Source organism: Glycine soja, chromosome 13, assembly GCF_004193775.1.
Source record: "Glycine soja cultivar W05 chromosome 13, ASM419377v2, whole genome shotgun sequence".
Taxonomy (NCBI): Eukaryota; Viridiplantae; Streptophyta; class Magnoliopsida; order Fabales; family Fabaceae; genus Glycine; species Glycine soja.
The window spans coordinates 8291169-8315914 of NC_041014.1; the positions used below are offsets into that span (position 1 = coordinate 8291169).

A 24746-nucleotide genomic window follows, 5' to 3' on the forward strand; every position below is an offset into this window, starting at 1 on the left:
CAAGATCAGGGGCTCTTTCTTTCTCATGGTAATCGTACATGACCGGTTGCTGTTTCCGGTCAAAATTATTTATAGAATAATAATAACAATTATCCTTATGATGCTCTCCTCTGGCTAAATCACAATTCATTAATGGAATTGAGATAATAATCTTCATGATATAACTAGATCACCTGCGGGAGAGTCTATACATGCAGAATACTAACAGAACAATAGTTATACAGTTGAACAAGAGAAGACAAATAAGAATTAAGAACAAATATTCACAAAAAAAAAAATCAAAGAATAACTAATAAAGAATAGACACCTAAAAACGAGCTAACTTCCCAAATAAAAAGAAGTTCCCCGACAACGGCACTAAAAACTTGTTCGGCTCGGCAAGTGCACCGAATCGCACAAGTAGTATAAAACGGTAAGAACCGAGTATCGAACACTCGGGGAACTTGTGTTATTTGGTAAGCTATTTCAGCAAATAGGTGTCTGGTGTGTAAAGGTAAGTGCGAATATGAACAGGTGTATAAACTATCTGTTCAAAAAGAAAGAAAATCACGCGAGAGAAATGATGTGTAAAAACAAGTAGAGAACACGTTGGTCTTCCTAAAAGGTGCCTGATGCTAAAAAGATATTCTCTATCTAACAATGCTCATGAGTTCTTATGGTGTCTCCTGAGATGCTAAACCCTGATTCCACATGATAGTTTAGCCTAATCCTGATCAAGCATCGTCCGCAGATTCCTCATGTAAGACTAAACTCAACCAGGACCACATGAAGACACACATACTTAACTAAATTATCGCACCCCGATTCCTCGTGAAAGCACGACAACTCAGCCCTGCACCATCAAGGACTTTAGAGTCAGACTAGTTTCCACTGTTGAATGACCCTAACAAAGCATGAATCTACGTGATCAAGGTAAAGGCATACTGGAATGAAAAGTAGATAGCACAGAGAACACACAAAACATCATTAAATAGATAGAAATATATTTACATCAGGTATCTACAGGGAAGATCCAACAAAGGATTTAGCTTTCCATACCAGGAAGCCTTCTTAACAACAAAGAGAAGAACAAGATGAAAGATTGCAAAAATACAAGTGGTGAGGATGTCTCCTTCACCTCTAGGATCTCACAATCACTCACAAACTCATCTAAAGCTCTCAAACCGGCTTCTGCTTCAAGCTCTGGTTTCTACAGATCATCACACAGCAAAATCTATCTAAACTCTCTGGAACTTGGACCTTTCTCTCTCTAGAAACCCTGGACATGCAAAGCTCTGAATCCCCGTCCAAACTCTCTTTCTAAAATTTGATTTCAGGCTTAAATAGGTGGCCTTGTTCGTGCTCATGCGCTTAGCGCACTTATGGACAGCCTAGCGCATGTTAGTGATTTTTGGCTTAGCGCACCTTTCTCGCATAACGGATGAACTAAAGCGGTGTGCTTAGCGAACCTGTACAGATCATCTTCTTCTAGAGTCTTCCTCGCGCTTAGCCCAGGAGTGTTGCGCTTAGCGGATGCTCACTAAGCCAGGAGATTGGCTTAGCGAGAAGGTGAAAAACAACACTTACCAAAGCTTGCCTAATTAACCTGAAATTGAGAGAAAATGATTATTAAACACACAAAATGAAAATACTAAGTATTTATTACCTATACTTAATAGAAAATACTTATAACACTACAAAATAACCCTAAATTGGGAGAGTTTGATACAATTTATACATGTTTTATACACAAAAGTTAGTCATTTTCACCGACTAACAATCGTTAAAGGTCCAATGCCTTAATGTTTCTCTTCTTTCAAAAACAAGAGATCGTTAAAGATCTAATGCCTTAACGGTTCTCCCCTCCTTTCAAAAATCAAAGATCATTTAAAGGTCCAATGCCTTAAACGACTTTTGTTCGGTTAAAATCGATCTTGCGAAAAAAGATCAAAACAACTTAACCAACATTCAGTTCTAACGAAAGAACTACGTAGGTCTGATTTCCTCATCGCACCCAAGGATACGTAGGAGCGAGGGCAATACCCTTGTCGACCACAAAAAAGTAAAAAACATAAAAGCCCAAAAAGATAAAAAAAAAAACATAAAAGGGAAAACACATAAACATAAAGTCATGTCTTACACACTCGATTAGAGGTTGTCGTCCCTTGTGATGGGCGCGTGGGGTGCTAATACCTTCCCTGTGCATAAATAACTCTCGAACCCTCATTTTCAAATTATGCAGACCATCGTCTTTTTGGTTTTTCTGACGTTTTCCTCGAATAAACGTTGGTGTCGACTCCACACGTTTTCCTTCCCTGGAAGACGCACCCTTGGCCCACATGAGGGGCCTTTTCGTGCCCCTGCCAGATGGCAGGTCGCGACACTCCCCATGATGGAAAGAGAAATGATAACAATGATAGTGGACACACTGCCAGTGTTCTACTATGAGAAGATGGTGGGTTACATGCCCTCTAGTTTCGCAGATTTGGTATTTGTGAGCGAAAGGATTGAGGTAGGCTTGAAGAGGGGAAAGTTCAATTATGCCTCTCCCACCAGCACAAGCAATAGAAGGTTTGGAGCGAGTGGGGCCAAGAAGGAAAGAGACGCCCATGCTGTGACTTCAACTTCTACTTGGGATAAACCCCAACAAACCCATCACAACCCCACTTACCAATATTACCCACACCAACCAAGCTTCTTGGCCAACATCGGAAACACTCCCAATCCAGCGCCCGTCCAACAGAGGTTGTCCGCTCAACCAAAAAGGTCTCCCCCACAAAACTCACAATCTCGTCCTGCCGGCAGCTCCAATCCCAGCATAAGCACCAATCCAGGGAGAAATTTTCCAGTGACGAAACTTGTGGAATTCACCCCAATCCCAATGCCATATGCTGACTTGCTACCATCCTTGATCACCATCCAAATGGCGGTGGTGAACCCTAAGAAGATCTACCAATCTCCCTTCCCTAACGTAACATGTGCTTATCTTGGAGGTGTCCCAGGGCATTCAATAGAATAATGCGTTGCTTTCAAACACAAGGTCTAAAGTTGGATTGACGCGGAGTGGCTAACTTTTTAAGAGGACCGCTCGAATGTAAGGACGAATCCTCTTGCTAGTCACGGGGGATCGGCGGTTAATGTGGTGGAGGAGTGTGGACCTCGGGGGCCGAAGCGGATGGAAGATGTGTTAACCTCAAGGAGGTTCATATTGGAAGCACTGCGCGAGGCGGGCATGGTTTGCCTTGAAAGGGACAAGGGAGAGTCTTGTTTGATGCATTCGTAAGCATCACATGATGTAGAGACATGCTCGATGGCGGAGGAATTGTTACAAGGTATGATGGACAAAGGTCTGTTTGAGGTTTGTAGCGCAAAAAAGGGGGGGGGGGAGATGTGTGCATGCAATCGATGGATAGGAGCGCGAGCAAACCCAAGCCATTGGTGATCCACTTCACCAGGGATGTTGCCACCCAAAAGCCTTGAGGCTTCCATCCTATCCAAGTTAAGAAACCCGCGTCGTTCCTCTACAAGAGTGACAAGGTAGTGCCATGGAGGTACGCCACACAAGGGCCCGGCGGAAGGAAGGACGCATCCTTCGTACACACTGAAGATGATTTATTCACCATCAAGGTCACTAACATCTCTGACACGAGCAGCATGATCTGTAACGTGCGCATCTTCACGTTACCCGAACCACCGGTGCGGTCCAAGGACCCAAAGGGAAAGGTAAAGGCGGGTCTGGAAGAGGGCAACAAGACGGGCCCGATTCTGGATATGGAGGTCCCAGCCGGAAGGTTTGCCAAGGATGAAGAGGAATTCAACAAAAAAGAAATATCCGTTGAAGAAGAAATCAAGTTCCTGTGAGTCGTCCAACAGAGCGAGTTCAAGGTAATTGAACAACTCAATAAAACCCAGCTAGGATCTCCCTGTTGGGACTACTCATGAACTCTGAGCCTCACTGGGTGCTATTGGTCAAGATTCTGAATGAAGTTCATGGTACTTCTAGCTGCACACTATTGCTTGATAGAAGAAGAGCAAGATGGAAAACCTTGGTACTTCGACATCAAGCGATACATCGAAGACAAGGAGTACCCCGGGGAGGCCTTCGACAATGACAAGAGAATGTTGCGAAGATTGGCAGATGGCTTTTTCCTAAGTGGAAATATCCTATACAAGAGGAACCATGATATGGTTTTGCTCCAGTGTGTGGATGCTAGGGAGGCTGAGCAGATGCTACTGAAAGTGCATGAGGGATCCTTTGGGACACATGCCATGGCCCAAAAGATTCTGAAGGCAGGGTATTACTGGCTCACTATGGAAAATGATTGTTGTATCCATATGAGAAAGTGCCACAAGTGTCAGGCCTTCACCGATAACGTTAATGCTCCACCCATGCCTTTGAACGTCTTAGCAGCGCCTTGGTCGTTCTCTATGTAGGGAATAGAAGTGATTGGAGCTATTAGACCCAAAGCTTCGAATGGACATCACTTCATTTTGGTTGCCATTGACTACTTCACCAAATGGGTTGAAGCGGCTTCATACGCCAGTGTGACTAGGAGTGTGGTGGTTAGGTTCATCAAGAAAGAGATAATTTGCCGGTATGGGTTGCACAGGAAGATTATCACTGATAATGCCACCAATCTGAACAATAAAATGATGAAATAAATGTGTGAGGATTTCAAGATCCAACACCACAATTCTACGCCTTACAGGCCCAAGAAGAATGGGGCAGTTGAGGCTGCTAATAAAAACATCAAGAAAATAGTTCAGAAGATGACTGTGTCGTATAAGGATTGGCACGAGATGCTCCCCTTTGCACTGCATGGTTATCGAACCTCGGTATGCACATCAACTAGGGCATCCCCGTTCTCTTTGGTATACGAGATGGAGGCTGTGCTTCCGTTTGAAGTAGAGGTTCCTTCTTTGAAAATTCTAGCTGAATCAGGATTGAAGGAATCGGAATGGGCCTAAACTTGCTTTGATCAGTTGAATCTTATAGAAGGAAAGAGATTGGTCTCCATGAGCCATGGACGACTATATCAAAGCCAGGTGAAGAACGCTTTTGACAAGAAGGTGCGCCCGTGCAGGTTCAGCGAGGGGGATCTCGTCCTGAAGAAAGTATCCCAAGCTCAAAAAGGACCATAGGGGAAAGTGGGCTCCGAATTATGAAGGACCTTTTGTTGTGAAGAAGGCATTTTCAGGAGGGGCATTGTTGCTTGCCATAATAGATGATGAAGAGTTGCCTTCGCCCGTGAATTCCAATATCGTCAAACGATATTATGCATAGTACCTGGGACAGCTAGAAGATTCAATACATGTTTGTTCTCCAAGGACTCATTAGTATTTCCAAAGTCTTAAAATCCTTTGTAAACCATGATCGCAACATTAATAAACATTGGATTAATGATTTGCATCTTAACTTCCTATGTTGTGTCTTTTATGTTATCGCTTTCATTTTTTTGTCTTTTATCTCATTTTGATAGAACTGGACTCTATGTTATTGCTTTCAATTTTTTTTATACCATTGTGATAGACCTAGACTCTATGTTATCACTTTCAGTTTTTGTTTTCTCATTGTGATGAACTTTACCACTTCTAGCGTATTGTCGTAATATTGCATTGTGATGGTTTGTCTGAATCAAGAAAACTAAGCAAAAAAAATAGGGTCTTGTGTATTGTTTTCTTTTCAGTCACACGTCTTTTGTTCCTTTGATAAAATGTAATCTCGGGTAACAACTTTTCCTCGGTTACAAACTTTTTCTGGAAAAAAACTAACTAACTAAAGAAAAAAATTAAGAAAGAAAACTAAAAAGCCAACACGCTTTTGAAAAAATTGACCGCCAGTTTTCTTTGGAAAATTCATGGATCAAAACACAAAAAGGTTTTTGAAAAAAAAGAAATGTGTTCTTAAAGGGTGAACGCGATGAAAGATTTTCCTGAATGCCGAAATGGGCTCGGATGTGTGCGTGACTTGATAAAAAAGGGCAATTTTTGGTTATGGTATTTGCTTGACTATAACTGCTAAAAGAACAAAATGTGACTATAACTGCTAAAGAAACAAACCTCCAAATCGATCAGAACAACACATATCTTTGAAGAAAAACAATGTGACTACTGGGGAATGAAAGCATGCAGATATAATTTTTCATAACCAAAAATGAGATTTAGATATTAGCATTTCATTTCTAAAAGAGCATTAAAAGAAACACTGGGCCCAACCGAAAAGGGGAAAACTACTCAAGGTGTATAAAATCTCACACAGGCAAGTGCTTCATCCTAATTCCAGACCATAGACATGTCATAGATTGACTTTGCAAGTCATTTCCCATCAAAATAAAAGATAATATGCGCAATCATCATGGGTATATCAGTGCACACCCTAATCTTCAACCCAACAGAAACCCTTTCAGCTAGTATACAGGATGAATGCTATGGTCATGATAGATGTAGGGGAAATATCACTAAGAAGACAAAACTTCATAGAGGCCAAGAACAATGAAGTGTTGCATGTAAATTTAGATATCATAGAACAAGTACGAAAGGATGCAATCATCATGATGAAAGCTTGCGAGTAGCGCATGGGTTGGCATTTTAACTCAAAGTTGACACTTAGGCAGTTCAAGGAAGAAGATATTGTCCAGAGAGCCCAAGTTGAAGCCCAAAAAGACTCACCAGAAAGAAAATTGGTTGTTAACTGGGAAGGACCTTTTAGGGTTTGACATAGCCTATAGAATGAAGCCTACAAGATAGAAGAACTGTTTGGGAAAGCCCTTCCTCGGACATGGAATTCTACTAAATTGAAGTTTTACTACATTTAAGCTTTGTAATGGGTGTTGTACTCTTTTTCCTACCTCAATTTTTTATCCCTATAAAAATGTGAAAAGTTTTTTGCCGAGGAGGTTTTAATGAGGCATATCGCGATTGTCAAGGATGAATTAACCTTTGCATTCCGAATAATGTCTTCGTCTAAGGTTGAACTTAACATATTTTCAAATTAATAGTTCCTTCTCAGATACCCTATTTGACTAAGGTTGAACTTAATAATACACTAATTAATAGTTTCCTCTTGAATTCCCTCTTCAACTAAATTTGAACTTAAAAACTTAACAATACACTAATTAACAGTTCCCTCCTGAATACCCTTTTCGGCTAAAGTTGAACTTAACATCTTTTCCAATTAACAGTTCCCTCCTTAATACTCTCTTCAGATAAGGTTGAACTTAACAAAACACTAATCAATAGTTCCTTCCCAAATACCCTCTTCGGCTAAGGTTGAGCTTAGCATCTTCTCTAATTAATAATTCACTCCTGAATACCCTATTCGGCTGAGGTTAAACGTAGTACGCTAATTAACACTTCTTTCTCGATACCCTCTTTGGCTAAAAAAAAACTTAATATTATTTAAAACCTCTTTGGTTAAACTTGAATTGATTGTTGTAAACCTTTTACGGGAACCCTCTTTGGTCATTGGTTCATTATTGAAAAAAACTATATACAACCTCAAATAAACTACCATCACAATAAGACGGTCATCAAAATCGTAATAGATGTAAATTTTCATTTATATATGGAACATTCGAAGTCAAACATTACAAATCAAAATGACACTAAAAGACCAAAAACACAAGTTCAGGGGTCGATGTTCCCCCTTCATCCCTTTAGGCCTCATCCTCACCTAGATTGGTCATTTGGATTTCACCAGAGGGGTAGTTGTTTGCCCACCATCCAGTAGTTATTTATGTCAAAAATTGTTTCATGCGGGACCTCACAACGAAAGCATACTTGTTAAAGGCAGTGATTGAAGTTGGACTCATGAGCTTCATAAACATCATTGTATGTTTTCTGCTCAATTCAAAGCTTCTCCTCCTTTTGAGCACCTTTTTCCCTCTCAGCGGTGGCCAAAGTCAAAGTAGATTCCAACCTCACCACTTCGTCTATAGTAAACTTTTCTGAAGTGTTGACATTTAGCGCCCATTTCTCAAACACCTTCATCTCAGCCTCAAGATTTAAGACACGCCCTTTCAAATTTTAACTGACTTCAGCCAAAGTGATATTGGCATGAAGAGTTGAGTCAAGGGAGCTCTTGGCCTTCTCTAAGTCGACCTTCAACTTATTAGAATTTGAAAAGTGTTACGCAATTCTCATTGCCCTCAATTGAAAGTCCTAGAGATTTGCTCAGTTGGCCCCATCATTGTTCTTGTTTAACACGTGGCGGCAATGATCCTAAATGAGGCTTGGATCAACAATATGGTTTAGAGAAAACTCCTTGACAAAGAATCCTTGATTGTCAAGGCCAAAAGAGATGATAGAGGGTTGGCTGATTGTGAGAGTGGGATTTGAGGAAGGCAAGGTCTCAAAGTTCTTCGTCAGTCAGATACTCCTTAAGGTACTCGTCATACCAACAAGGACACTTTCACCAATAAAAAAGGAACAAAAGGTAGCCGATCTTGAAGTTTTTGTATGAAGAGGTGAACATCCGGAAAAGGGGGTGAGCCAAAATCCATATTAAAGAAGGCAAGGTCTCAAAGTTCTTCATCAGTCAAATACTCCTTATGGTACTCGTCATACTAACAAGGACATTTTCGCCAATACAAAAGAAACAAAGGTTTCCCTACCTAGTCAAAGAAAAAGTTTTTTTTTTCAGTATTTAGCTTTATAGCTATTTTAAGGTAGCCAATCTTGAAGTTTTTGTATGAAGAGGTGAACATTCGGAAAAGGGGGTGAGCCACAATCCATAATAAAGATACCCACCACACCTTCTTGTGCGACCGACAACAAAAATAATGGAGAAACAGGCTCTGGGTGGCTTTAACATAAGTATGCAAGCACAGGGCTTGAAATGGTTGTATGAGAGCCCAATCATTTGGTTGTAATTGAGATGGGGCCATGTTCAAAACATGGAGGAAACCCATGGAAAATTCATCAAAGGGAAACATCACATGCAGATCTCAGAATAAACATTCATACATACAGATTATGAGTAAAATTAACATTAATTATAACAAAAGAAAGGAGTTGGTGTGCATTTGAATTTATACATTATGAGGAAAGATCCACTCACTCTAGGAGTAAGTTTAAAAGTTACTTATATCCTTAACCATTCATTTATTTAAAATCCAATGGTGTAAAATAAATTAAAAACTTAGGTCATGTGAGTTGTCCTCTGCATTACTCGCTCTCTCTTTGGCTTCTTGTCATATCACCAATAGGCGACAAGCATATAACACCACAAGAAAATAAAAAGGAATCCATCAAATATTAAGCAACAACCTCTATGAAAGTCAAGTGAATAATTAGACTTTGGTTTGTATTTTATGTCATTTGATTTATAAAAAAAAAAGGAAGGGGGAGGTGGAAATTAATGGAGAAAGATATCTACAAATGTTGTTACAAGCTGTTATGTTTGAGTGCATCTCCCACTCTCCCTTAAGTGCAGATCATGTCAATGAGTGAAGAGTCATAAACAACCTTTCTCACATCAAGTCTCACCAGCGAAAGACCTTTAGAGCTCATTTACTCGAATGTATCGGGCCTTGCTCCTATTAGGTCCTTAGATGGTTTTCTATATTATTTAATTTTTTTGATCATCACTCAAGTATGTAAGGTTTTACCCTATAAAAAATAACTCAAATGTATTCTCCATTTTCATTCAATTCAAGTCCTTTACTGGAAAATACTTCAACTTGCCTATTATTTCATTATTTCACAGTAATGGTGGTAATTTTGTCAAATTAAAACCATTTATATCAAGAAGGGGGGTAGAATTGTGACTTTGCCAACTTTTCTTAATACTTTAATCTTTTTTGAACTTTTACTCAAGATTACCTTTATGTTCAAAAAGTATTGACACAAAGGTTCAAGCATTTAGTGTTAGAATTGGATGATTAAATATGCCATATTTGGATGATGTAAGATACCCAATGTTTCGATGATAACAAGGATATAAATTTTTGATGGACCAAGGGTTTACATTAAGTGAATCAAGACATACTTCCTATAAGCTCAAATGATAAATTCAAATCCTTATGCTTTTACAAGTTATCGTCCAAAGGTAACTGGAACTTTTTTTATCAATAACTAAATTCAGCCATTTTGTTTGCATTAGTGATCAACCATTTATTTTGTTATCATCTACGCTTTTTCTTTAAGATTTCTCCAAGAAAATGGTCAACACAATGAAGATTGAGAAATTCATAGGGAAGAATAGTTTCAATCTTTAGCGCATCAACATGCAAGCCTTGTTGAAAGAACATGGCACTTGAGCTCCTCTCTCCAGTCAACCGTCAAAGATTAATAAGTCAATGCTTGAGTTACAAGAGGAAAAGATGTATTCATTAATTCTCTTATCTCTATCTGATGAGGTTCTTTGTGAAGTTTCTAAAGAATTGAATGTTGTTGAGCTTTGGCTCAAATGGGAGAAACTCTTCATGATGAAATCAACGAAATAACAACAATTGCACTAGAAGGAAGGGTTCAAGAGTGTGTTAATCAAAGATAAGAACTTTCTGCAAAAAAAAAAAAAAACATTATCACCTGTTTAGAAAGATATATATACTGGAGTCATCCACTGATAAGAAAACAAGTTTGATGAAAATAGAGGTTGATCATCCAGTAAATATATAAAGCATTATTTTCAAAAGGTTTTCAAATAAACACTCTAGGAGAAAAATGTGACAGAGAAAGCTAAGAGAATACTGAATAAACCGCTTAAGTGAGATGTAGAAACACTTGGTTTATATTGGTTCACTCAAACAAAGCAACATCCAGTTCTCCTTTATGCAACTTTAAAGGGTTCCACTAATCCAAACAAGTATTATGTCATGTCACTCCTGGCTATACTTCTAGCCACTTCTGGCACCACCGTAGACTCCCCTTGAATCTAAGAACAATCACGTATTGTTTGACACTAAGTCACTCCTGACTTTCACAAACATACATTTGAATAAATACAATGATTCAATAACACTCCATGAGTGCATAAACAATAAAGCTCAAATACAAAGTAAGTTTGCTTAGTAAAGAATAGACAATGAAAGATCAAATGGATCGTGTAATGGTTTTCCAGAGTTTAGCTTTAGAGATTTGCTCATTTCTTTATGATATTTTATGTGCTCGACTTTTGAGTAGAGGCTGCCTTTTATAGACTTCAATGAAGGATCTATTAGAGGATTAGCACTAAGTCCTGATATGATCATTGTCTCTCATGAGGAGGCAAGGCAACATAGCACACTTTGATTGAAAAGGAAAGGAATAAAAATACAGACAACAACATGTGTTCCTCTTCCATGTTGAAAGTGAAATCTAGAGGAATATTCTATAAATACCTTCTATTCTCTTCTATTATGTACTTTCCTTTAAATTCAAATGTTAGAAAATCAAATCAAGGAAGGAAAAACTGAATTTCAAAAATGAGATCATGCACTTCCCTTTACGGCTAGCACTACCTTTTCGTACTCGGTTGGATGTCACTTGTAAAAGTATGAAATGAATATGTATGTAACTTATAACAAGTGGACGCGAGTAACAAAAAAACTCAATGTATAAACACTAGTTTTCACAATAAATGGATGCATTTGATTTTACAACGCGTTGGATGCTGGATATATCTAGTGGTGTTCGCGGCTCGGTTTGGTTCAATTTTTCATTAAAAAAATTACTCAAACCAAACTTATAAAATATATGTGGTTCGGTTTGGTTTGGTTTTCATTTAAAATAAAATCTTAACCAAATCAAACCAAACCAATATTTTGCAATTCAGTTTGGTTCAATTTTGGTGGTTTTAACTAAATATTATTTCATTAAAATTTATAATAACAATCTACCAAACTTATTAATACGTTAAACCCTCTACTATAAAAATCTATCAAATTTTCATATTTTAAACCAAACATATCTTAAAAAGTCATCCGAAAACAAAAGTGTATTTATTGTATAAGTTTCATATACATAACACTACAAATATTGTAAAACTCAAGCGATATATACATAAAAATGTGTAATACTAAAGTAATATAAGGGTTAATATAAGTGTTTTGGTTTCGTTTAGTTTGATTGGGTTTCATAAACACAAACCACATACCAAACCAAACCAATCAGTTTGTGAAAAAAAAATCATCAAAACAAAAAAAAGAATCAGTCTGATTCAATTTTTGTTTTTTTAACAGTTTTTGATTTTCATTTTGGATGCATTTGGATTTGAACTCCAGTGGATATATCTTAACTTAATATTTTTCACTTTAAGCATTGATGGGGCTTACGAGAGTTGTAGGTAGTGATTAAGTCTTTTTACGAAGTGATCCTATGCACATAATATCAACTTATTAGATTATCAACAATTTGTAGAAGCAAAGCTTCATGGTGAATCAAGAATGATTCAAAGATGTTTTGATGATAACAATGATGATAACAAAAGATGATGACAAAGGTGATGACAAAAAGCTCAAAGGTCAATCAAAGAATGAGTTCAAAATGTTCAAGATGGAATCAAGAATAATTCAAGACTCAAGAGGAAAAGTTGAAAAACACTTCAAGATTCAAGAGGAAAGTTAGCTTCAAGAATCAAGATCAAGATTCAAGATTCAAGAATCAAGAGAAGACTTAATCAAGATAAGTATGAAAAGGATTTTTCAAAAACTGAGTAGCACATGGATTTTTCACAAAACATGTTTACCAAAGAGTTTTTACTCTCTGGTAATCGATTACCAGATTGCTGTAATCGATTACCAGTAGCAAAATGTTTTTGAAAAAGTTTTCAAATTGAATTTACAACGTTCCAATTAATTTCAAAAAGCTGTAATCGATTACAATGTTTTGGTAATCGATTACCAGTGCTTTTGAACGTTGAAATTCAAATTAAAATGTGAAGAGTCACATCCTTTCACATAAAAGCCTTGTGTAATCGATTACACTAATTTGGTAATCGATTACCAGTGATTGCTTCTGAATAAATCAAAAGATGTAACTCTTCAAATTGTTTTTGACTTTTTCAAATTGGTTTTAAGTTTTTCTAAAAGTTATAACTCTTCTAAATGGTCTTCTTGGCCAGACATGAAGAGTCTATAAAAGCAAGGCTTTGATTTGCTTTTTAAGACACTTATTCAATCAATCCTTTACAAGCCTTGAATCTCTTTGAACTTCTTCTTCTTCTTCTTTGTGCCAAAAGCTTTCCAAAGTTTTCTGGTTTTCTAAACCTTGAAAACTTGTGCTATTCTTTCTTTTCATCTCTTCTCCCTTTGCCAAAAAGAATTCGCCAAGGACTAACCGCCTGAATTCTTTTTGTGTCTCTCTTCTCCCTTTTCCAAAAGAACAAAGGACTAACCGCATGAATTCTTTTGTGTCTCCCTTCTCCCTTGTCAAAGAATTCAAAATGACACAGTCTGAGAATTCTTTTGATTCTTCCCTTTCCCTTATACAAAAGTATTCAAAGGACTAACCGCCTGATAATTCTTTTGTATCCCCATTCACAAAGTATCAAAGGTTTAACCGCCTGAGATCTTTGTCTTAACACATTGGAGGGTACATCCTTTGTGGTACAAGTATAGGGTACATCTTCTTGGGTTTGACTGAGAACAAGAGAGGGTACATCTCTTGTGGATCAGTTCTAGTAGAGGGTACATCCACTAGGGTTTCAAAGAGAACAAGGGAGGGTACATCCCTTATGGATCTTTGTTAGTAAAAGGATTTTTACAAGGTTGAAAGAAATCTCAAGGACCGCAGGTTGCTTAGGGACTGGATGTAGGCACGGGTTATTGCCGAACTAGTATAAAAACTCTTGTGTGTTTGTCTCCTTCTTCCCTATGTTGGACCTTGTGGCCTCAATAATAATCTTAAGAGGGATAGGCTTAGAATGCAGAAGAAGCAGCAACAATCAATTTAATAATGTTCTTTAAACATGCAAGGCAAAATTGATTGCAATAACATAAATGAGATAAGGGAAGAGAGAATGCAAACACAATTTTATACTGGTTCGGCCACTTCCCGTGCCTATGTCCAGTACTCAAGCAACCCACATGAGATTTCCACTATCTTTGTGAAATCCTTTACAAAGTCTGAACCACACAGGGACAACCCATCCCTTGTGTTTAGATGCTTTACAACAAGAGACTCACAGTCTCTTAGCCAATCTCATTGAATAAGAAGAATGGAAGAAGAATTCTCTTTTCAAGAGAAGAATATTACAATGAAGATCCATGGATGAACTCTTAATGGATTTGCAAGTGTTTTCCCAAGAGTTCTTGAGAGAGCATTTGACAATGAAGTTCTCTTGGAATCTCTCTCATTTTCTTTTGAGAGGATAAGACATTTTGGACTAGCAAAACTCTCTCTGTAATTCGTGCCCAAGTCACCTATTTATAGGCCTTTTATGGCCATTCACAAATCTAATGAAAAGATGTGACTGTTGGCAGATTTTCTGAAAACTTTCCACTAGTAATCGATTACAATGTTTGTGTAATCGATTACACGGTTATAATTTGAAGGGTTATGACTTTTGAATTTGAATTTCCAAAGTTCCTTTGCTGGTAATCGATTACAAACATATGGTAATCGATTACATGTTCAAAATTCAAATTCAAAACCCTTTTCAATAGCTATTTCTCAACCCTGTCTTCTAGTAATCGATTACACTTCCTGGTAATCGATTACCAGAGACTTGCATGTCTTGAAAGCACTTTGTTTTAAGGCAAGGCTTGGTCTTTAGTGAATCTTGAAACAAGGCTTTGTTTATTGAAGCAATCTTGAATTATTCTGGAAGCAAATGCTTATCATTTGAAGCAGCCTTGTTAGATTCTTCTTTGACATCATCAAAATCATGTATACATACATTCACACCCTACTCTTTTAATTTCCGCTGTGCATTTAATTTTCGCTTTTACTTTCTGTTAAGTTTCTCTTCTACTCTTTATTCTCTTAACAACTTAGTAAAAGCCTTAGAAGAGTAATTTTTTAATTAGTAAAGGTTTAGGAATAATTAATTCAACCCCCCTTCTTAATTATTCTGAGGCCACTTGATCCAACACAATTTATACTCTTGTAAACATAAAAATCCAAGGTTTGATAGGTCATTCATCTTAATGGATCATCCAAAACTAACAATCAATCTGCAATAAGTTGCTTTTGAAACAACACATGTATTCCCTCTGAATGAGGGAAGGTACAACACTAGAGGAACATCTTGATGAGCTAAACTTTGTTCTTATAGAGCTATGTGATATTGATGTCAACATGGAAGACAAAGATCTGGCAATGATTTTGTTAGCCACTCTTCCTCCCTCCTATAAGAAATTTGTGAGTTTTGTTAGTGTAGGCAAGGATTACATTACACTTGAAGAAGTCAAGTACAATCTCTATTCTAGAGAGCTTTGACTAAAGGTGCCTAGGAATGGTGTTGAAGTCTTTGCATCTAGATTATCAACGACTAATTCTACTAAAAGGTAGAAGAAGAAGAAAGGCAAAGGTGGTAAAAGGAGCAAAGGTAATTGATCGAGGCCATACCCGAATCAAATAAACATGAAAATGCAGTAACTAGGAAGTGATCCTAGGTCGTTTCCCAACGAGCAGTGACAAGCCAAATGTTCATAATATACTTGCAGTAACAGTAACGATGGGGGGGGGGGGGGTTGGTTGTTTGGTAATTAAAGAGCAGAACAAATAAAATGGAATACGAAACTACTAATATTAAAAACGGGTTGTTTCCTCTGATTCAGAAGCCACTCTCTTATCCTGGGTTATGGAGAATTCATCCCTAACAGTCAACCACTTAATCCAACCCTATTTCAATTTACTAAGCGAAAATCAACTTAGGGTTTTCAATACGTGATTAGGCACCACATACACCAGTTAGCCCTTCGTCCATTAAGCATGAACGCAAGTTAGGCTCAGAGGCAATTAATCGAACACAAAGCATGCACTGATTAATATTCACGAAATTGGGATAACTGGTGAAGGGAAAACTGCCAGGAAACCACATTACAAATGAAACCTCAAAGAGAGTTAGGCTTCGTCCTCAAAAGGAAACAACACCAGAAAATCTAGCCTTCCATGAATTCAAACAGAAAACGCAAATGAAACATGAAGCAGAAACGTAAATGAACAAGAACGTAAATGAACAGAAACGTAAATGAAAGTAGAAGAAGAAGTAAGAATGAACTCGTAATTAGAAGCAGAAAACGGAAATTTGCATTACGAATGAAAACTGTAACAAGGGAACAGAAAAATGTGAAAACCTAAAACCAAAGCTCTAAATAATGAAAATAGCCTAGCAGAATAGAATGCCCTCCACGAATCCCAAGGTAGCTATTTAAAAAGAGTCACTCAAAGTCACTGGGCCCTATTACAATACTCTGGCCCAAAACGAAATAAACACTGAACAACATAAAATAAAATTGCGAAATTTCCTAATTAGAAATTAACTAAGGTAAGCGCTGCTTTATTTGCCCTCTTCAAGTCCACAACCAAAATCCGGATTAAGCCCAATGTTTCATTAATTCCTGAAATTAGATTAAAAATATCAAATTAGCTAAATGAGCCCAAATAATAAAACTGCCTAATTAATTGACAATTAAGACCAATCAATAATTAAAATGGTGCAAAAAGGGTTTAGAAAATAGAAGAAAATGATGGCACATCAAAACCCCCCATACTTAGCCTTTTGCACTCCTGGGCAAAATGAAACAAAGAACAAAATCTAAGGATATCAAAGGGAGACAAACAAAAACATTCACATATTTCTCAATGAACATCAAGGAATGAAAGGAATGGGTAACATCTAACATAAGGAGATCCAAAAAGTCAAGACATTCATGAAAATCACCCAAGCAACCCAATCATGGCAAAATAGTTAATCAGCTCAAGAATGAAAAGTGATAAAGCCTCACAAGATATACACTCTATCTCTCAAGTGTCTAGGCTACTATTTACCCTCAAAGCACCCATGAAAGCAAACACCACATAAACTTGGCAAGATTCTAAAATTGACAATCAACCCATAAACACAAGCACATGAGGATCAAAAGGTCTTTTAAGGTTGTAATGGGGCCAAGGACAAGGTATGGAGAAATATGGAATAAGTGGCTAAATCCCAAAGGAATAGAGGAGCAAAGGGGAATAAGTGCATATTAAGAAAGAAAAAAAAATAAGAAAATAAAAAGAAGTAAAGATAAAAATTAAACATGAAGAGTAGAACCAAGAGTTTCATCATTCTTGTGCCATTTAAGATCTTATTCACTCAACTTTATTGCTTTTCTTTTTCTTTTTTCGAATTTTTTTTTTGTTTTTTTTTTTTTTTTTTACTCTTTAGCCTTTGAGAAACAACATTTCATTCAGCATGTCCAACATTTAACCAATATACAATGTACATCAAGTATGGCCCAAAATACATCATGAAGCATAGCCAACAAAACAAGTTGTCCAATGAAACAAAAACCCCCCACACTTATTCCCAAAACAATTCCAAAGCTCCAAAATTCCTTAAGGATATGGTAATATCATGGTTTTTCACTTAAGGCTTGTAGTGAGCTTCAAAACAAGGAAAGGGAAACAAGGCTCAAAAGGGCTATCAAAGGAATTAATTCAAGGTAAGTCCATTTGGCTAGAAGCTTATAAGAACAAAATTGCCTTAATCATTTCCAAATATGCATTTGAATTAGGACGCATCAACAAGAATCAAGCCAAGGCTATTGTGCAAGCAATCAATGGGGCAAAACACACCAAATGATTATAATGATGGATGGCTCAAATTCTCACAAAGGTAAAATCATCACTTTCAAATTGAGCTTTCAAAACTATCATGACATGTAGAGAAGAATCAAGGATTTCAAGTCACAAAATGTCAAGAACTTTTATTTTCAAAACAATTACCCATTTCTTGAACATATCCTATAATTCAAAGAAAAACATGCAAAGTCGTACGTGCACACGAAATTGACCCAAAATATTAAACTAAAAATCCGACGAAACTAACAACATTAACAAATTAACACAACTAACAAATTAACAAAACCAACAAAACTAGCAAAACCAAAAAACACTCCCCCCCCCCCCATAATTAAACAACACATTGTCCTCAATGTAGCACAATTAACAGATTAAAAACAATTAAATCATCAAAGAGAATCGGACAAGTGTAATAAAAGCAAAGAAGGAGATAGGAAAAGAAAAACTCCCTAAGTCATGGTGGAGGAATAGTAGGGTGGAGTAAGGAAGTCTCTTCCACCACTACGTCCACTAAAAAAGGGTTCGTGAGGAATGGCTTAAGTCGATGTCCGTTGACCTTAAAGCTCTTGTTTGTGGAGTCGCTTTTGATCTCAACTGTACCATAAGGAAAAACATTAGTAACAACAAAAGGACCAATCCACTTAGACCTCAACTTACCACTCATGAGTCCAAGCCTAGAATTATACAATAACACTTTTTGCCCAACCACGAAGTCTTTTTTAACTATCATGCTATCATGGAACTTCTTGGTCTTTTCTTTGTAGAACTTGGCATTCTCGTAGGCTTCTAGGCGGATTTCATCTAACTCACTCAGTTGCAACTTCCTTTCCTCGCCAGCTTGATCCATAGAGAAGTTGCAAGTCTTCACTGCCCAGTATGCTTTGTGCTCAATTTCCACTGGAAGATGACATGCCTTTCCAAAGACAACCCGATAAGGAGACATTCCTATGGGTGCTTTGTAGGCAGTCCGATGTGCCCAGAGAGCATCATCAAGCCTGGTACTCCAATCTTTCCTGCTTGACTACACAATCTTCTCTAGAATTCTCTTGACTTCCCTGTTAGAAATTTCTGCCTGTCCATTAGTCTGGGGATGGTATGGTGTGGATACCCTGTGTACCACCCCGTACTTTTTAAGCAGGGCATGCATTGTCTTGTTGCAAAAATGGGTTCCTTGATCACTAACAATTGCTTTAGGTACTCCAAACCTGCAAAATAGATTAGACCTGACAAAGTCTGCGACAACTTTAGCATCATTAGTTCTAGTGGGCTTGGCTTCCACCCATTTTGAAACATAATCAACTGCAAGGAGAATATAAACATAACCAAAAGAGACAGGAAAAGGACCCATGAAATCTATACCCCAAACATCAAACACCTCACAGAATAGCATAGGTTGCTGAGGCATTTGTTGTCTCCATGTAAATGTATTTCCTGCTCTCTGACACTGCTCACAAGTGCTGCAGATCTTCCATGCATCTTTAAAGATGGTGGGCCAATAAAAACCACAATCAAGCACTTTGCGAGCTGTCCTTTGAACACCCAGATGACCTCCCGGTGCGGAAGAATGACAGAACTGCAGGACTGAGTCAGTCTCATGATCTGGAATGCACCGTCTAATGACCTGATCACTGCACAATTTCCACAAGTAGGGGTCATCCCAAATAAAATGCTTAGCATCACTTTTAATCTTATCTTTTTGGGCCTTAGATGCTAAGGGAGGAAAAACAGAGGCAACTAAATAATTGACAATGTTAGCAAACCAGGGAGTAGAAAGAGAGTCAGAAATACTATACAATATATACAAATGATCATCCGGGAAATCATCCCGAATAGGTGAATCTGCATCAGAGACACGTTCGATCCGACTCAAATGATCAGCAATTAGATTTTGTGCTCCGCTCCTATCACGGATCTCCAAGTCAAACTCTTGGAGCCAGAGCATCCATCGGATCAACCTAGGCTTAGAATCAGCCTTCTTTAACAAGTACTTTAGAGCTGCATGGTCAGTATAAACAATAATGCGAGTACCAAGCAAATAAGAACGAAATTTTTCAAGAGCAAAAACTATGGCTAGAAGCTCTTTCTCAGTAGTAGTATAATTTTCTTGGGCAGCATCTAAAGTCCTAGAAGCATAATATATCACCCTGGGCAATTTATCAATTTTCTGAGCAAGGACAGCCCCCAATGCATAATTTGATGCATCACACATAAGCTCAAAAGGGGCTGTCCAATCGGGTGCCTGGATGATGGGGGTGGTAGTCAACGCTCTTTTGAGGCAATCAAAAGTCTTTTTGCATCTGTCATTAAAGTCAAACTCCACCTCCTTTCGCAACAAGTTGGACAGTGGAAGGGCTACTTTGCTAAAATCCCTTATAAAGCGCCTGTAGAATCCTGCATGACCAAGAAAACATCGCACCTCTCGCACACAAGAGGGGTAAGGCAATTGTGAAATAACAGAAATTTTTGCAGGATCTACTTCAATACCCTTATTGGAAATAATGTGGCCTAAAACTATACCTTGCTCAACCATAAAATGACATTTTTCAAAATTTAGAACAAGGTTAGTTTCAATGCATCTATTCAAAACTTTTTCCAAACTATTCAAACAACCATCAAAAGAGGATCCATATACAGTGAAATCATCCATAAACACCTCTATGCAATTTTCTAAAAAATCACTGAAAATACTAATCATGCACCGCTGGAAGGTACCAGGGGCATTGCACAGGCCGAAAGGCATCCTCCTATAAGCAAAAGTGCCGAAGGGGCAGGTGAATGTGGTCTTTTCCTGATCCTCAGGAGCAATAGTAATTTGCATATAACCAGAAAAACCATCAAGGAAACAGTAGTGGGATTTACCTGCCAGGCGTTCAAACATCTGGTCAATGAATGGCAGGGGAAAATGGTCCTTTTTGGTAACCTGGTTCAGCCTCCTATAGTCAATGCAGACTCTCCAACTGTTCTGCACCCGAGTAGGAATCAGCTCCTCCTTCTCATTTCTGATCACTGTGAGGCCAGTCTTTTTCGGGACTACCTGGACGGGACTCACCCATTGGCTGTCGGAGATAGGATAAATGATTCCAGCTTGCAAAAGCTTGGTTATCTCCTTCTTCACTACATCAAGAATCACCGGGTTGAGTCTTCTCTGTGGCTGTCTTACTGGTTTAGCTCCATCCTCTAAATTTATTCGATGCATACATGTGGATGGGCTAATACCAGGAATGTCCGCCAGGGTCCAGCCTATAGCCTTCTTATGCTTCTTGAGAACTGACAACAACTTCTCCTCTTGCTCATCAGCAAGGGAGGCATATATAATCACTGGAAAACTCTTGCTATCATCCAAGTAAGCGTATTTTAAATTTGATGGCAGAGGCTTCAATTCTGGTGTGGTCGGCTGGACAATGGTAGAAGGAGATGGTTTCTCAGCCTTTACCTCATAAAGAAAGTCAGAGGTATGTGTACTTCCTGAAACATGGTTAGTCCTATCTGACTCTATAAAATCAATCTCAAGAGGTAAAACACCACCACCAGGCATGCAATCAATATCACTCTCAGATTCACTCTCAGCATCAAATTCAGACATATGATCAAGTACAATTTCAGACTCAATGCATGAAGAGTGAGAGGCATGCAAATTAGAATAAAGATCAGTCATGTATTCATCAACAACATGGTCAATTATTTCAGCACGAAATACAGAAAGATCTTCAGATGGGTATTTCACAGCATCCAGAATATTAAAATGAACAGTTATATCACCAAACTCCATGGACAGTGTGCCTGCATAAACATCTATCTTAGTTCTAGCAGTTTTCATAAAGGGTCTGCCTAGAATGATGGGAACTGATCCTTGAGAAAATCCATCTTCCATATTCAAGATATAAAAATCAACAGGGAAAATCAGTTCACCAACTCTAACTAAGACATCTTCTATGAAACCAACAGGATAGGCAACACTTCTATTAGCTAAATGAATTACCACATCAGTTGACTACAAGGGACCTAGAGATAGAGAATTAAAAATCGACAGAGGCATAACACTAATAGAGGCTCCTAAATCTAGCATGGCATTGTCAAACTTACTATTCCCTATAATACAAGGTATGCTGAATGTACCTGAATCTTTGCATTTTACAGGAATTTGAGGAACAGATTTACCAATCAATGTGGAGACATTTCTGCCCATGCTAATTCGTTCACTTCCTTTAAGCTTCCGCTTATTAGTGCACAGCTCCTTCAAGAATTTGGCATATCTTGGAATTTGCTTTATTGCATCCAACAGAGGTATGTTTACCTCTACTTTTCTAAACGTTTCCAAGATCTCTTTCTCTGCCTCTTCCATTTTTTTGTTGGAAACTGCTCTTGGAGGGAATGGAAGAGGGGGAATGTGCTGCTTCTGCAAATCAGAATTACCTGTGGAAGAAGATTCACCTGCACAGAAATTGTTAGGTAGATTTTTGTCATCACCTTTTTCTGGAATAGAGTGAAGTTTGGCAGGTTCATTTGCAGATGAGGAAGGTGCTACGGGTTGAGGTCCTTGACACTGCTTTCCCGACCTCAATGAAATGGCACTGACATTTTTGGGATTTTGGACAGCTTGAGAAGGCAGCTTGTCAGAATTCTGGGACTGTTGTTGATTCAATTGGGTAGCTAATTGTCCCATCTAATTGGTTAAGCTCTGAATGGAGGCTCTGGTCTCTTGCTGAAACTGCATGTTCTGCATAGTCATTTGCCTCACAAGTTCTTCGAGGGAAGGTTGTGGAGGGGCCTCAACTGTTGGTTGTTTCTGGGGTTGTTGCTGTTGTTGGATTGGTGGAGGAATGTATGGTCTGCTTGGGCCAGCAGCATTTTGGAAGGAAGGAGCAGGCTGTTGTTGTTGTTGCTGAGGGTTGGACCATCTGAGGTTAGGGTGATTCCTCCATCCAGGGTTGTATCTGTTGCTGGAAAGGTCATAATTGCTCTGCTGTTTTTGATTTTGCTGCTGAGGTTGAGGAGGTCTATTGTAAATATTTGCAGCATAAGCTTCAGGCTGCTCAATTGCTCCAGGTTGCTGCATGGAAAGGCAAAGGTCTGTATGGTGGTCAGCAGAGGAGCGCAAACCACAAACCCTTGCGACAGGTACAGATTTCTGATTCAAGGCCAGCTGGGTTACCAAGTTGACCAACGCATCCAGTTTGCCTTCAAGCTTCTTAGTTTCAGATGATGCAGATGGGTTTGTAGCTACCTCATGCACTCCTCTAATGACTATGGCATCATTTCTGGCGCTAAACTGCTGGGAGTTGGAGGCCATCTTCTCAATTAAATTTCTGGCTTCAGCAGGAGTCATGTCTCCAAGGGCTCCACCACTGGCAGCATCTATCATACTTCTCTCCATATTACTGAGTCCTTCATAAAAATATTGGAGAAGAAGCTGTTCTGAAATCTGATGGTGGGGGCAACTGGCACATAGTTTCTTAAATCTCTCCCAGTACTCATACAGGCTCTCTCCACTGAGTTGTCTAATACCTGAGATATCCTTCCTGATGGCTGTGGTCCTGGAAGCAGGGAAAATTTTTTCTAAGAATACTCTCTTAAGGTCATCCCAGCTCGTGATGGACCTTGGAGCAAGGTAATACAGCCAGTCCTTTGCCACTCCCTCTAATGAATGAGGAAAAGCCTTCAGAAATATGTGATCCTCTTGGACATCTGGGGGTTTCATGGTGGAGCAGACAATGTGAAATTCTTTCAAATGTTTGTGCGGGTCTTCACCTGCAAGGCCATGAAACTTTGGAAGCAAATGAATCAGTCCAGTTTTAAGAACATATGGGACATCCTCATCAGGGTATTGGATGCACAAGCTTTCATAGGTGAAATCAGGTGCAGCCATTTCCCTTAGAGTCCTCTCACGAGGTGGAGGTTGTGCCATGTTCTCAGAATGTGCAAAATCAGAATGCTCAGAATCAGAATGCTCGAAATTATAATGCTCAAGATCAGGATGTTCAAAATCACCAATAACAGAATGCACAGATTCACCAGTTATGGAATGCTCAGAATGATCAAAAGGTATAAAATGATGCCTAACTAATCTATGAAATGTCCTATCTATCTCAGGATCAAAGGGTTGTAAGTCAGATGGATTGCCTCTAGTCATACACTACATTCAGCATGCACACAACTAGTTGCCTTGTCATGTAAATAAAGGTGTAGGTTTGAACTATAGCTACCCTCAAATGATATTCAAATGACTTGAAATTTTGTGAGCAACCTTATAAAATGATGAGAAGATAGCACAAAAAATTTCAGACAAAAATTCAAAGTCTAACTATGAAAGCTAAAATTGGTAGGTTAAGAAAAATAAGTGAATAAAACTTGAAAAATAAAAAACTTTTGACAGAATCGCTTTTTTTGGACGATGGAGACCTCAGCCGGCGGCGTAGGAAATTTTTTTCTACCCCAAATGTATATATAATAATTGCGATTCTGATAACCGGAGCAAAAGTTATGGCCATTTGAAGTTTTGACAAACACAAAATTTGCTAGTTTTTTGGAACTTTCAAATCTGACCAAACTAAAGGCTCTAGCTATTTTTCCCACAAAATATGGATTAAAAGAAGTTACCACAAAAAAAATTCAGCCAAAAATAACAACCCTAGCTACTAAAACAAAAAATCCCAAATAATTCAGCATGGGTGGTCGCTAAAATCCGTCTCTTATTGATTTCTACTACTACTCTGTTTTTTCGCAAGCTGATTTCTACTATTACTCTGTTTTTCCGCTAGCTGATTTCTACTACTACTCTGTTTTCAAGCACAATCTTCACAGCAAAACACCCAAGACTGAAACAGGGGAAACGCTTAATGGGAAAACTGAAACAAAACACACATTAAACAAAATACCAGGACACTAAACAACACTAACACACATACTAACACAATACTAACAATTAAACATAAAACACGAAAGGATTAAACACACAACACTAGCTAGCTATTATGAACCTTTGGACACTGCTCCCCGGCAACGGCGCCAAATTTGATCGAGGCCATACCCGAATCAAATAAACATGAAAATGCAGTAAC

At 38.3% G+C, this 24746-nt stretch overlaps 1 non-coding gene across 1 annotated transcript; it reads left to right on the forward strand.

Annotated features, from left to right (window-relative positions):
- Positions 1 to 23108: 23108 nt before the first annotated feature.
- Positions 23109 to 23215, forward strand: LOC114382888. Its single transcript, XR_003660345.1, has one exon. It is a non-coding gene; the product is annotated as a small nucleolar RNA R71 (small nucleolar RNA).
- The last annotated feature ends 1531 nt before the right edge of the window (positions 23216 to 24746 follow it).